Below are 13,942 nucleotides of genomic sequence, written 5' to 3'. Positions count from 1 at the left end.
CCTTTTTCTCTGAAAGTCCATTTTTCTGACATTTGGTAAATGTTAACCGATTGTGTGTTTTGAAAGCAATGGCATGTTTGGCTATTTGGAAAACTTTTTTCTCTGAAAGTACATTTTTCTGACATTTGGTAACCCCTTTTCTAGGTAAATATTTTTATCAGAAAACCTTGAAAAAAAACACTCATGCCATAGTTGTGTTTTCCTTTTCCTGGGAATTTTTCCATTGAATATTTTCTCTAGGGAAAGGAAAAAATTTCAATGATTTTTTGTGGTGTAGCACGTAGTCAGGCATGCGCTTTGCTTGTTCATTGTGAATGGAGATCTATTGCCTATATATACAAGAAATTACAACTTAATAAGGAATCATGTGGAATGTTTTAAATTGTTAGCCAATAGCCATCTATCATTCTACTAATGTCCTATGAAATTATAGTGGTAGTTTCCGCCTGTTGCAATTTCATATATGTTTTTTATTTATTTGCCTTATTTTATTGCATTTGGAAGTTTTGGATACGAGGAGTTCAACCAAAATTCCAGCCATTGCACAAAATTCTTCATGTTTAAATAGGGTCAGATGCGTTTTTATTATCCAACTGCCTGGAAAGGTGCAAGACTTAGTCATATATTAACCAAGTATCATTCCATCATTAAGATTCTTTTGAAAGCATTGATAAAAAGACTCTTCATTTGTTCATGTGAAGTTTCATTTCTATCACTTGGATTCTTTTGGAAGGAATGATAGAAGATACTTTGTCTGCTCATGTGATTGGTGCCTCTCCATTGAAAATTTGTTTCCCCAACATTTGTACTGGAAGTGCAAACACTCAATAGTGCACAAATGAAATGACTTTGCTAACATTTGTGTTAGTAGTAGCAATAGTGTATGACTGAAGTGACTTTGGCAACATTTGCATTGGCATCGTCAATTACGTGCAAGTAAAAGAACACTTTTTATCAATTAGAAACAGTTATCATGGCTAGAGATTCGTCTCACTTCTGTTTTATGGTTGCTCTTCTCAGTATCTTAGTCGATTCACCAAATAGTTGCCACTGTTGTATGGAGTTTGTTTTCTTTGTGTCTTGTAGATTATAAAGAACTACAACATTTTTTTAATCTTGCTGCCTGTTTTTCAAGGAATTGAGCAGTTCAGGCTGTGTTCTTTAACCATTCTTCTTATTCTCATTCTGGAAGCTAGAATCAATTCTTATTCTTTAGAGTGCTTCCAAAATGAGAATCGTGTTTCTTAACTCGTTTCCAAGATTTATTTTTCTATTTTTTGGAATAAAATCACGTTCTTCTATAGTTCGTCGAATACAATTTATTCTATAGTACTAATTTGTAGGTTATACATGAAAAACATGATTTAATAAATATGGCTCATTAAATGATTTCCTTCATCATTCCTTCATATTTATTGCTCGCACCCACATTTCCTATTCAGTTTCAAGTCCCTAATAGTGAAATAACAAAACTTAAAAAAGAGATAACGATCAAGCATTTGATCAAACGGGTTTTGGGAAGATCAAATCACAAAAAATAGAGATATTACAGTATCTTGTGGCAGCAATTGCTTCGGTCCTTAGAGTTCCTCTAATTAATCTGAATTCCTCTCCAAGATGCCAATCTCAATCATTCAACATAAAGAAGAGGAAAAAGGGCTGCCCAGCATCTTCCATCAAACCCAAAAGTGTAGCAAAAATGAATTGAGATTGTAAAACTATTTGTTTTTTCCCAGGATTCTTTTTCATAGACTGCAGGTTGATCCCTCTGCAACATTTAACAGAAAACATGGTTAAGAAGAGGATCAATTCTACAATAGTATGCATAGGTCTAGATGCGGATATTTCATTTTTATTTTCTGCTTCCCAGTTTTGATTTCTTGTACTAGAGCGTCAGTTTTGCTGTGGAGAGGGGGATGGAGGAGGATAACGTAAAGAGAGAGTGGAGAGGGGAAAACCCGAAAAATGGGGAAACGTGACGAGGCCCGGTGAATGCATCCTAATTTTCTGAAGCGATACGTTTTGACTTCAAAAGATTTTGCCAAAAAATCAGGATAAATCTTTTGGACTCTTATTAAAAGGTCAACCGAACGACATTCTCGTAAGATCATTCCAAAAAATTGTTAAAGAACGCACCCTCAGTTTCTTGTTTACTCATATTAATCCATCAATGAAATTACAGGAAAGAAAAATGAAGAAGATTTAGTTTGTTCACATTAAGTCTTAATTTACTAATGCTGATTTTGGTGTTTCTAACACAGATATTTATGCTAGTCAATAATATCAGCTTGACTGAAATTTTCATTAGTGTTCCCATGCATGTTTTCTTGTCAGCACTTGGACCCTAATATGTTTTACAGATGCTTGTTTGGCATTTATTCATTACCAAAATCAGAAATATATTATTGTTTTTTCTTAAAGGAAGAAAAGTCAAAGTGTTTCACTGATGGAGATGACAACATCATCCAAAACCCTTGGTTTGAGGATGGACTTAATAATTGGTCTGGGAGAAGCTGCAAGATTCTCCTACACGACGCCATGGGAGATGGTAAAGTACTTCCTTTAACTGGAAAGGTCTTTGCTTCTGCAACAGAAGGCACACAAAGTTGGAATGGTATTCAGCAGGAAATCACTGGTAAGGTTCAGAGAAAGCTCGTTTATGAGGTGACTGCAGTAGTTCGGATATTTGGGAACGCTACTGGTGCTGATGTGCGTGCAACTTTGTGGGTTTATATGCAAAACCAACGTGAACAATATATAGGCATTGCCAAGTGAGTTTCTTTTACGCTTTCTCATTTTTTATCTCACATAATGTATGCTATATTCCCACTGCTTCAAATTTTGTTAGATTCTAGATTATATCCATGCAAGGAAAGTGCATTTCTCCATTTCCCTATGTCACAAATATCTCCAATATTTTTAAAATATAGTGATTTTATCGTGATACTTTGATAAAACGAAATCCCAAATAATCCCGTGAATTTAAAAAATATTTGTTATTTTCATTTATCACAATAATATCATGATATTTTTATTTTTTTCTTAGTTTATATATTTTTAAATAGTTTTATTTTATCGTTTTCCCGTTATAAACCCCCAAAAAAAATTAACATATCCCGAGATTTTCCCTTGCCGATAAATTTTTATGGTTGCTTAATTTTTCTCAAGTATCTGAAAGGAAGCCTGTTGCTCCAAAAGTTTGCAGGCATCAGATAAGGAATGGGTACAGTTGCGGGGGAAGTTTCTTCTGAATGGTACAGCTTCAAGACTAGTCATTTATCTTGAAGGGCCACCTCCATGTGTTGATATTCTTGTCAATAGTTTTGTAGTAAAACATGCGGCAAACCTACCCCCTTTACCCCCGCCTGTGATTGAGGTTAGTATATTAATGTGTTAGCATTATCCTGAATGTTGTCTTTGGCATTATTTTCATCTGTTATGGCAGTTACCTGGTTTTAGAAATCCAACCCAACTAGGAAAACCTTATACATTTGGCCTTCTTTCTTGCCAGTATAGCAGTTGACTTTTTCAAGCGCCTAATGCATGGACATGAAATCAATTCCATTCTTTTTTTTGACACATGCTATAGTATACTACAATTTGAAGGCATGCTTCAAGGATTGCAAGAAATATGATCTTTCCAAAATACGAAAGCCTTGGAGTAGTTCCAACCATGGTTTTAAATTTCGGTTTCGGTAATGGTTTCGGACCACACCGAATTCGAAATTTCGGCAGAAATCTGGCGAAACAAGGTAAATACTATTTTATTCCATACAAAATTTCGGTAAAATAATTAATTAATTAAAAAAACAGTTTTTAGGTGAAATTTCAGCAAAAAACGAAATTTTCTTCCAAAATTCCTAAATTTCGGACGAAATAGAATACCATTTCGGGTATATGTGATTTCAGTGTCGGTCTCGACCGAAATCCGAAATTCGGTCGAAATTTAAAACCATAGTTTCAACTGGTAGACTGGACTGAACAAAATATGGCATCTTGAAGAAAAGAATTGTGTACACAAATTTTCGAAATGACTTGTGAGAATTTTGATTTTTCTTCTCTGTACTGTATGGTTAATTATATATCCATGAGTCAACGAAATAAGATCCAATTTGAAGCTTTTTTTTTTTTTGCTAACCCATAAGATCTAACCTGCCAAAATTACACTAAGCTTAAACTGAATACAGTATTAGTTTATCCTTTATCAGTGGTGCTACCTGACCCGTCAAACCAATGAGTCAATAACACAAAACTTTAAGTTTATGGTAACTCAAGCGATCATAAATAAAATAAACTTCTTTTATCTGAAACTTGGGTGGAGTGCTTCTGATTCACTTCTCTTTCAAATTTTTTACTGCAGTCCTATACTGAATAAACTCAGTATTTTTCCAGAAAGTTGTAACTTGGGGGCAAAGAAGCAATCCCCTAGTGGAGATTGGCGAGTGTCATCTATGAAATCTCGACATGTACCAGTCCCTTTGTTTCTTTTTCTTATCTGCTCCATAGTGCGAATGATATTGTGGATCTGTTGGCTAGGCATGGTGTTAGAAGAGTGGGTTTATTCTTGGGGAAATATCTGCCCCCGATGTAAATATTTTTGTTTCCTTGTTATATCTGTATTGTATTCTTTCCGTTTTTAATAAGGTTAATATATGGCTCTTGTTAAATCATGAGAATTGAAATGTATTACCCTTTATCTGAGATCTCTGCTCAGTATAGAGACAAGAACTTTCTAACATTTTATGCAATAGTCTTATGTTGAGTTGTTCAACCAGGGAAAAACTAATAATTGAGTGAATTTGACTGGATATTGTACCCAATGCATTTTATAACTCTTTCATCAATAGAATAAATTTCTGCTGGAGAATTAGAGGACAAAGTTAAGTATTTAGAAGTCTTTACTTGTTGAGATCCTATGCGGATTTTGAACTCCATGTCTTGCTTAGCCATGTTACTTGGAATTACATTTTATCTCAAATACGTAGGGTGCTGTTCTTTGGAAGCCTGACATTCGTATCAAGGAGTCACACTTCTGCCTTCTTCTCGTACACTTAAATGTGCAAACTTACAATGTATAGCATTCACCCGATCATGCATTGAAGACACCTATTTCATTTTTCTATTTTTTATTTCTAAAATGCCGGTTCTTTGTTTTACAGAATGTTGCTTTTGGAGTTTATATAATTGAAAATAGCAATCTTATTGATGGCCTCAATGAATGGTTTACCCTTGGTCCGTGTACTCTGAGCGTTAGTATTGGTTCGCCTCGTGTAATTCCTCCAATGGCAAGGGATTCTCTTGGACCACATGAACCTCTTAGTGGTCGCTATATTCTCGTGACCATGGGCCCCGCTCAGACGATCACAGATAAACTTAAATTATTTGTGACATACCAAGTATCTGCGTGGGTTCGTATGCCCAAGGTCTGGACATACGATCCTTCTGCAGGAGTTAATTTAATGGTTGCCGGACTTCAAATTATTTGTCACAAAGTTATGGTGTATCTCCAAGGTCCTTCTGCAGGAGTTAATTTAATGGTTGCCGGACTTGAAATTTTTCCCGTTGACAGGCAAGCGAGATTTAAACATTTGAAGAATCTTACAGATAAGGTATTTCTATTTTCCATAACAATCCAAAATGTGATTTGTGTGATATTTGATCCCATGCACATGCCTAATATTAGTACTATTTTAAAATGACTCAAAAGATTAGTACTATGTTTCTTATGCTCCCTTACACATTACAATTGTTTCTTATCATTTATGTTACAGGTTCGAAAGCGTGATGTAATCATAAAATTCTCTGGCTCGGATGTTGGCAGTTTGTATGGCACGTTTGTGAAGGTCAGACAAGTGCAAAACAGTTTTCCCATTGGATCATGTATCAGTGGGACAAACATAGACAACGAAGACTTTGTTGATTTTTTTGTGAAGAATTTCAATTGGGCCGTGTTTGGAAATGAATGAAATGGCCGTGGACAGAGCCGGAACAACGTAATTTTAACTACAGGGACACAGATGAGCTCTTAGACTTGTGTAAGAGCCATGATATAGATGCCAGAGGTCACTGCATCTTCTGGGAAGTGGATACACTATCCAATCATGGGTCCGCTCATTGAACAAAAATGACCTAATGATAGCCGTTCAAAATCGCCTCACAGGTCTTCTCACAAGGTACAAAGAGAAATTCAGACATTATGATGTAACTAATGAGATGCTGCATGGATCATTCTATCTAGATTGGGAAAAGATATCAGGGCTTATATGTTTAAAACAGCCCAGCAATTGGATCCCTCCGCCACTTTTTGTGAACGATTACCATATCGAAGATGGGTGTGATACTAGATCTTCTCCAGAAAAGTACATTCAGCATATCCTTGATTTGCAAGAACAAGGCGCCCCAGTTGGAGGTATTGGGATTCAAGGACATATCGATAGTCCCGTGGGACCCATTGTCTACTCTGCATTGGATAAGTTGGGTATCCTTGGTCTTCCTATTTGGTGCACTGAATTAGATGTCTCATCAATAAATGAATATGTTAGAGCTGATGACTTGGAGGTTATGCTCCGGGAAGCCTTTGCACATCCAGCCGTGGATGGTATAATGATGTGGGGATTTTGGGAACTGTTTATGAGCAGAGATAATGCACGCTTAGTAGATGCAGAAGGTAGTATCCATGAAGCTGGTAACAGATATGTTAGAATTTTTAAACAAAATAATAAAAAGATTTGAAAAGTCAAAGATGTTTTTTCTTTTTGTTTAAAAAATTTGGAGGGAAGATTCAAATTATGTTTCCCTCTCTTGTTTTAAAGCAAAAGACTTTTGCATATGTGGGGACTTGAACCCAAGACCTTGGTGAGTGTGCTTGTGGTGTGTTTTCAAAACCAAAACCGTTTTTGTCTTTTAATGGTAATTAAGAGAGAAACGTTTATGTCTTTTAATGGTAATTAAGAGAGAAACGTTTTTGTCTTTTAATGGTGATTAAAAGAGAAACGTTTTTGTCTTTTAATGGTAATTAAGAGAGAAACGTTTTTGTCTTTTAATGGTGATTAAAAGAGAAACGTTTTTTGTCTTTTAATGGTGATTAAGAGAGAAAAGTTTTTTGTCTTTTAATGGTGATTAAAAGAGAAACGTTTTGGTCTTTTAATGGTGATTAATTATCCTCCAACAGTCATATTCTCATCTATAAAAAGAAGAGAACAGCACCATTGGAGATATAGTTTTTTACAGAAAAAACATCAAAGTTTCTGCTTGTCTTCTTCCTTTCCTCCGTTCTGATCTGAGCACAGTTCTACGGTGATTCTGGGTGGACCAGTCAGCGAGTGCACGTGGACTAGAGCCAACTTTGGCTGTTTTATCTTGGAGCATCGGTTCGCGGATCCCTGTTTGCACCGGTAGGGGGCGGATACGATTCTTAAGGAGAGTGACCAGTGGCACGACTCAGCCTTCTTCTTCTCAATCTGTTTTACAGAAACGTTTTCTACAAAAGCTAAGTACTGATTTATTTACATTTCTAATTTCTGGATTCAATCAAGCCATATATCAGACCCTACTGGACAACATCTAATTTGTCCAACAATCTTAAGAATCGTATCCTTCAAATCTGATCATATGGCTTCTGATAATCCGAACCCAGCTTCTGTTGATACTATCTCTGTTGAGAATTCCAATCCAACGGTTGTTCGCACCTCTGTTGTGAACAGAATTCTCAACACCATTCCAGATTTTTCCAAGATCGAACGCCTTACTGGATTGAACTATAAAAGATGGAAACAACAGATCTTATTTGCTCTACAACAAATTGGTGCCGCTTTTGTTCTTACACAATCAAAACCATCTGAAGATTCTGCTGATTTTGAAAACTGGAATAATGGTGATTATATTTGCAAGAACCATCTCTTGAATGGTTAGTCAAATGACCTTTAAAAAGTATACTATTCATTTGAACATGCTGCTGATCTTTGGAATGCATTGGTAACTAAATATGATTTAGAGGATGCTGGAAATTTGGACAATATGATAGTTCACCTGCAAAGACACCTTTAGATTGTCAGGTACACCTAAAGAAAAACAAAGGTGAGTTTGTATCCCAAAAGGAATACTCAAGTATTATAGGTTCAGTGTCATATTTAATGAACTGTACTAGACCTGATATTGCACTAGCAGTTGGAAAACTCAGTCAACACACTCATAGACCAGGACATGAACACTGGCGGGCTTTGACTAAGTTGTTGAGGTACTTAAAAGGTACAATAAATTTTGGACTGCATTTTAGGGGGTTTCCTGCTGTCTTAGAAGGCTATAGTGATGCGAATTGGATCTCTGATTCAAGAGATTCAGTGTCTACCAGTGGATATGTATTCACCCTTGGTGGTGGTGCGATTTCTTGGAAATCGGTTAAACAAACTTGTAGTACAAGTTCCACTATGGAAGCAGAATTTATAGCCTTAGCCCTAGCAGGAGCTGAAGCCGAATGGCTCAGGAATTTTATGGCAGATGTGCCTTTATGGCCAAGGCCGGTTCCCTCAGTGTCTTTACACTGTGATAGTCAAGCTGCTTTAGCCAAGGCCAAAAGTAAGACCTATAATGGCAAAAGAAGGCATATACGCCTGAGGCATAATTTGGTAAAGCAATACTTGAGTGGGGGAACAATAGCACTCGACTTTGTAAGGTCGGAGAGGAATCTGGCAGATCCTCTGACAAAACCACAGATAAACAAGGTGGTTTATGAGACATCGCAAGGAATGGGGTTAAAGCTCGTGGCATGAATCATTAGTGATGGACACCCAACCAATGTGAAAGGAGATCCCTGGAATTTGGTTCAATGGGTACTAACAAGTCACCGGATGGTTTGTTAACACTATCACCCCCTACTCCTAGATGCAAAATGATGAAAGATAGTGTTCACTGCAAATGAGAGAGGATGAGTTATAGACTCTTAATCAGATCATAACTTGTATTGGGTGGTATGTTACTTGCAGTGCATACTTGATGACTGATCTAAGTGAATGTGGAGGTAAGGCTGCTTCCTATGAGAATTTAACGAGTAATTCTCTAGAACATTCATGAGAACCAAGAGGGAACAAGGCCAAAATGTTCCAAAACTGTGAATGAATCACCAAGGAATCGAATGTAGAGTGTGGATAACAGGTTAGTCAGTTACACCCACGAGGAAAGGTTGAAGGAGTCTAACTCTACCCGTACTCGGTAACGTAATCTGTTTATCCTAAATATCGGTTGAAGTCCAAAAGACACCGGTATGAATCCACTCTATTTTCTAATGTGCTCAAATACTTCCGTTTTCAATTTTCAACTGTATTTTGAATCTTGTGGGGGATTATTAGAATTTTTAAACAAAATCATAAAAAGATTTGAAAAGTCAAAGATGTTTTTTCTTTTTGTTTAAAAAATTTGGAGGGAAGATTCAAATTATGTTTCCCTCTCTTGTTTTAAAGCAAAAGATTTTTGCATATATGGGGACTTGAACCCAAGACCTTGGTGAGTGTGCTTGTGGTGTGTTTTCAAAACCAAAACCGTTTTTGTCTTTTAATGGTAATTAAGAGAGAAACGTTTATGTCTTTTAATGGTAATTAAGAGAGAAACGTTTTTGTCTTTTAATGGTGATTAAAAGAGAAACGTTTTTTGTCTTTTAATGGTAATTAAGAGAGAAACGTTTTTTATCTTTTAATGGTGATTAAAAGAGAAACGTTTTTTGTCTTTTAATGGTGATTAAGAGAGAAACGTTTTTTGTCTTTTAATGGTGATTAAAAGAGAAACGTTTTGGTCTTTTAATGGTGATTAATTATCCTCCAACAGTCATATTCTCATCTATAAAAAGAAGAGAACAGCACTCTTGGAGATATAGTTTTTTACAGAAAAAACATCAAAGTTTCTGCTTGTCTTCTTCCTTTCCTCCGTTCTGATCTGAGCACAGTTCTACGGTGATTCTGGGTGGACCAGTCAGCGAGTGCACGTGGACTAGAGCCAACTTTGGCTGTTTTATCTTGGAGCATCGGTTCGCGGATCCCTGTTTGCACCGGTAGGGGGCGGATATGATTCTTAAGGAGAGTGACCAGTGGCACGACTCAGCCTTCTTCTTCTCGATCTGTTTTACAGAAACGTTTTCTACAAAAGCTAAGTACTGATTTATTTACATTTCTAATTTCTGGATTCAATCAAGCCATATATCAGACCCTACTGGACAACATCTAATTTGTCCAACAAGATATCTTGCTCTTACACTGGAATGGCTGTCACATTCTCATGGGCACGTTGATGAACAAGGAGAATTCAAATTTAGAGGTTTCCATGGGACATATAGTGTGGACATTATTACCTTCTCAAAGAAATACTCTCAGACATTAGTAGTTGAGAAGGGAGAGTCTCCATTAGTGGTGACCATGAGCTTTATAGGTTGGACATGATTATTGACTGAATTAGCAATTCTTTATCATGTTCTATGCAGTTAATTGTTAGTGATTTGGATTTTCATAATCTTGATTTTTTGCCATATTTTAGTGTTTTTTGAAAATGTTTTCTCAAAAGTGTTTGGGAAATGGAAAAATTTGCTTTTTATAAAAGAATGTAGTGTAGTAGTTGAAAAGGTAGTCCCGTATCAGATGTTGAAAAGGAAAGAGTGGGGCTTATATAGCATTACCCTTCTCTACTAGTTTGATTGCAACGCACCGTTTGTGCGCGTCTGGCGTGGGCTGTATGGCGCTAGTGGCGCTTTATTGGCGCACGACGCATCGAGTCGGGCCGAACGGTCAGCCCAACGAGCCCAGTGCGCTCCAACGGCTATTGTGGCAACGGGTGCAATCCAAGTCGTCGGATCGTGGTTTGACGGCTGTTCTGAAATATCCTAAACACCTACTTTTACGCTCCTACAAAATCCTCCACGTATTTTACACTCTTGCACACTTCTGGTGGGGGGCGAATTTTGTCTTAAGGAAAGTGACATCACGCCTTGAAGGAACACTATATTTTGTTCTCTCACCACAACCATCAATTCTCCAACATTAAGCATGTATCAGAAGATTCAAATAAGTAATATTGTCTTTTGTCTTGTTGCTTGATTTCCTTATCATGGACAGAACAACCTCTAATAATGTTTTGTATATGAATAATTTTGGGAGGAGGTTGATTTGTTCCTGGAGGATTAACTCTTATTGGGTTTCTGTTTGTTTATAATAATATAATTAAAGCAAATTCTTTTCCTGCATGTCATCCATGCTGGCTCCTCTGAAATTACCATATTTTTATCTTTTTTTTTATATCTTAGTGTTAGCAGCCATTAAAAATATATGTCTTATTATTAGCATATCTGATCACATATAATATGATTATGACTTTTTATTGGTCGGTAGGATGGGATTTTGCCTATTACTGTGTAAGGTTACTACTACAAAGAGTTTGATTAACAGTCAACCAGGGCACCATTTATGAAATCTATATGGGTTGTCAGAGATGAAGATGAGCAAATAAAATAAGCTTTTGGTTACATTTATTTAAATGGTTTGAGGTTAAATTCATAAGAATGGTAGTAACAAAACTTTCCTCTGGTTGAATGGATACATTAAAGGGATGGAAGTAAAAAAGGGAAAACGGTTTAAACTATAAGGGTGAGTTTTGCTACTTTCCACAATAATGTTTTTCCTGATTTTAAAATCAGAAATCAGGAGAAAAGTATGATATGAATATGAGGAACTGTACTATTTGATATAGTTATGTCAGAGTTCCTCTCAGATGCAGTGATTGGTCCCACTTATATGTTTCATCCAGTGGGTTCCACCATTTTCACAAATCTTGTTCCGATTGGAAAATCCTAACCATTAGATGGGTAGCATACAGATATAAAGTTGAGAAAATTTTGAGTAACATTCTACACTCAGGCCCTCTGTTCGAATGGTGAGTTTCAATTCACTATAGGTTGTGATTTTCAAGCTATGATTCTCCAATTCTGTTTCTAGGCTGGTTTGGTCTTCTGGCTTTTGAGTCTCCTTTCCGTTTGGTTGCCGGAATTTTTTTGGTTCTGGGGACTTTTGTGGAATTTCCACAGGAAACCCACGTTTGGTTGCTGGGCCCAAAATAATCCCAGGAACCAAAATAACCCTGCACGAAACCCTACCCTGGAAAAAATAATACTCCTAGGAACCAAAATAATCCCAGGAACCAAAATAAGCTTGCGGAAGAATTTTTTTTCTTCCCAGCAGTTCAAGCAACCAAACAAAGTTGTCCGGTCAACCAAACATGGGATTTTTATTTTACCGGGATACTTCCCAGGAGTTTTTTTTTTCCACCAATCTCCCAGGGAGTTTTTTGCTCCACAGAAATCCCAAGAACCAAAAAAATTCAGGCAACCAAACGGAGAGGCGGTTTGTCCTCTTCTTTTTTCGCTTTATCTATGAAATTTTGAGGTCCTCCCTGGGGCCACATTCTTTTTTGGGTTAAAAAAGATAGCTATGCATCTCCAAGATGGAGGCATGGAGCCATATAAACATCCAGATCACAGCAACATCATCCGGGTGGCACAGATCATAGTGTGTTATGAGAATCCTTAGATAAGTGCACCTCAATGTAGCAATCCTTTATAAATGTAGATTTGGATTAAAAAAAACACTAGTTAGAATGCTTAACATGAAGCTACTGCGGTGGTCACGCCATGGCTGTAGAACTCTCGACTGTTCATCTCGCTGTAATTGGAGTGTTTGCAAGCTATCATTGGATCCTATACTGTTTAATTTGGAGCTATTATCATTGTTTTCTTCTATTACATAGAAGAGTATATAGAAATAGTAACCCACTTCCAAAAAAAAAAGTACATAGAAATGGTTAAAATAAGTAAGAGTACATTCCTTCTAAGGAAGACAAACTTATTACCATCCATGATAATGTTATGATCACCAGCATAAGATAATTAAAGACAGATCAGTCTATGAGTTCAAATTAACTTTGCTATGAGTTCAAACAATGAAAACAAAGCTTCTCATTATCGTAAGTAGCCAGCATTTAAAAAAGATTAACTCTTTCTCACAAAAGGAATGATGCTCTATAATCATGCTTCCAAATGATTTAAATGTGCTAAAGTAGCCCTTTAAGCCTTGCCTTTGAAGCTAAGGTCAGTCTTAAGGGCTTTCGAGTTTTTTCCCCAATGGGCCTTAAAAGCCCATTGGGTGGTTGAGTCTATTGACAGCCCTATACAAGGACAGGGATAGCCCTGTACAAGGTTAGGAGAAAGGGAAGAATCAATAGAATTCCCTCAAAAGATAAGGGACAAGAAGAAGCATAGAAGACCAAGTTATCCTTCAAAAAGTAGAAGAGAAAGAAAGCAAATCGTGTATGAGTTGCCTACTTTTTTGAACTTTCCATCTACAGAAAACAACCCCCATGGAAAAGCCTAAGGGTACCAAAGCTAGGTATATTATGCTGTATGTATATAAATACGAAAAGAAAATATGCTCTTACTAATGAAGTTGTATTAATTTAATCCTTTCCTATTAAATGATGGGTGGTTGTACTCAGGGTGAGTTGACACGGTTGAGTCGGCGAGTAAATTAAGAGCAAAACAGACAAACAAAGATGCAAACGAAATAAAAGATAATAATTCGGTTTATTTGAGCAAACAGTGTGACTGCTTTTGAGGGAAATGGTTGCAATTCTTAGGTTTTAATGGGTCCAACATAAACACGACCCGTTTTCTAAACATCTCATTTTCCATTCTGAGTTAGCTGACTCGGTGTGTTTCGTAGTCAACCCAATTATTTTTCAAACTGAACTTTGTAATCAAATCTAGATGTAAGTGTGAAAATGTTATTAGCCCTTCAAGAGAGTGGCAAAAATTCAAACTGCTTAACATTACTTTGCTTCTAACAAAAGGGATTCTTTTCTTTAACAAACGTTCCTTGCTTCTTCTTTCATTTTCATTACTATCAACATGCACTCC

The 13,942-nt window shown here is 36.6% G+C and overlaps 1 pseudogene across 1 annotated transcript; it reads left to right on the top strand.

Moving 5' to 3' along the window:
- Window positions 1-1,789: 1,789 nt before the first annotated feature.
- Window positions 1,790-10,424, top strand: LOC143875961 (endo-1,4-beta-xylanase 1-like; annotated as a pseudogene). Its single transcript, XR_013250243.1, has 7 exons — window positions 1,790-1,819; window positions 2,262-2,321; window positions 2,422-2,771; window positions 3,199-3,376; window positions 5,160-5,609; window positions 5,772-6,696; window positions 10,230-10,424. The product of XR_013250243.1 is annotated as an endo-1,4-beta-xylanase 1-like (transcript).
- The last annotated feature ends 3,518 nt before the right edge of the window (window positions 10,425-13,942 follow it).

This window comes from Tasmannia lanceolata, unplaced genomic scaffold, assembly GCF_043159265.1.
Source record: "Tasmannia lanceolata isolate RefF3 unplaced genomic scaffold, GAP_Taslan_0.1 ptg000004l, whole genome shotgun sequence".
Taxonomy (NCBI): domain Eukaryota; kingdom Viridiplantae; phylum Streptophyta; class Magnoliopsida; order Canellales; family Winteraceae; genus Tasmannia; species Tasmannia lanceolata.
Note: the sequence above shows the minus strand (reverse complement) of the source record. Positions and strands in the feature narration are given on the sequence as shown.